We start from the raw sequence: 1180 nt of genomic DNA, 5'->3' as shown, positions 1-1180 counted from the left end.
TCTCTCTCTCTCTCTCTCTCTCTCTCTCTCTCTCTCTCTCTCTCTCTCTCTATGTGCGTATGGTTTTGTTTCTGTGCGTGTATGTGTTTGTGTGTGTGTGTGTGTGTGTGTGTATGTGTGTATGTCTGTCTGTCTGTCTGTCTGTCTGTCTATGTGTACGCATGTGTGTGTCTCCAGCTCCAGAACATGGCTATCAAGACTTTCCCCCCCTTTCACTATTCGGTGATTGTACATGTTATTTTCATGACCTCGTGACCTCATCATCAGACACCAGAAACATTGTAGCTAGTGTTTTGGATATTTCCAGTTGCCCAAGAATGTATGTAGACTTTTAAAAGATGTTGCTCTTGGCCTGCCTTTACCTCTTTCGCCATCAATCGTCCTAGACTCCAAAACAAAACTCATTTGTATGAAAACATGTCCTTTCGTCCCAAACTAGAAACGTCTTTATGTGCGAGTGGCGGCGGTATTTTGTCTTGGCAGCCCCCGTATGGCTAGCTGTAGATGTGTTTATGTCACTTATTGACGCATTGATTGACACATGTGACCTCGCATTTGGACGTTCAATGTAACCCCCCTATGCCTTGCACTGAGGTTCTTTTTCTGCATAAGGTAGATTCATTGTTTTAAAGTCACATAGAATGAAAAAGGTCTATAGATGAAGACATAAAAGAACAGTGTATTCATTCCTTTATGGAAACATTCAGTAGAATTGCTGCATAATATGGATTCATAGTAAAATAGTATGAACAAGGACTACTGACAAAGACTTAAAAGAAAGGTGTATTCATTCCTTTATTGCTGGAAACATTCAGCAAATTTTAGTGTATATTGAACATAATTGTTCATTTATAACTCACATTACAACAGGTATTTCTAGACACTATAAGACCTCTTGCGGTTCCCAATGGGGCTGTGTTTGTTAAGTTATGTGAGTTGATCAAGAATTTTACCTCTGTGGCCACCTCTATAAACGGTGTTCAAACAGACTTGAGTTCCTCTGTCGTTAAAAGAGGCCATTCAGAAATATGCATACACTATTGTTTGGACTCATAAGAAGAGGGTATCTTAGTTTGGCATTCTCTATTACTTTTGTCTTTGTTTTTTTCGGGGGGAGGGGGGGAGGGGGAGGGTTGCTTCTTTTTCTTCACGTGTGTGTGTGCGTGTGTATGTGTTTTGT

This window comes from Aplysia californica, unplaced genomic scaffold (genome assembly GCF_000002075.1).
Source record: "Aplysia californica isolate F4 #8 unplaced genomic scaffold, AplCal3.0 scaffold00371, whole genome shotgun sequence".
NCBI classification, from domain to species: Eukaryota; Metazoa; Mollusca; class Gastropoda; order Aplysiida; family Aplysiidae; genus Aplysia; species Aplysia californica.
Note: the sequence above shows the minus strand (reverse complement) of the source record.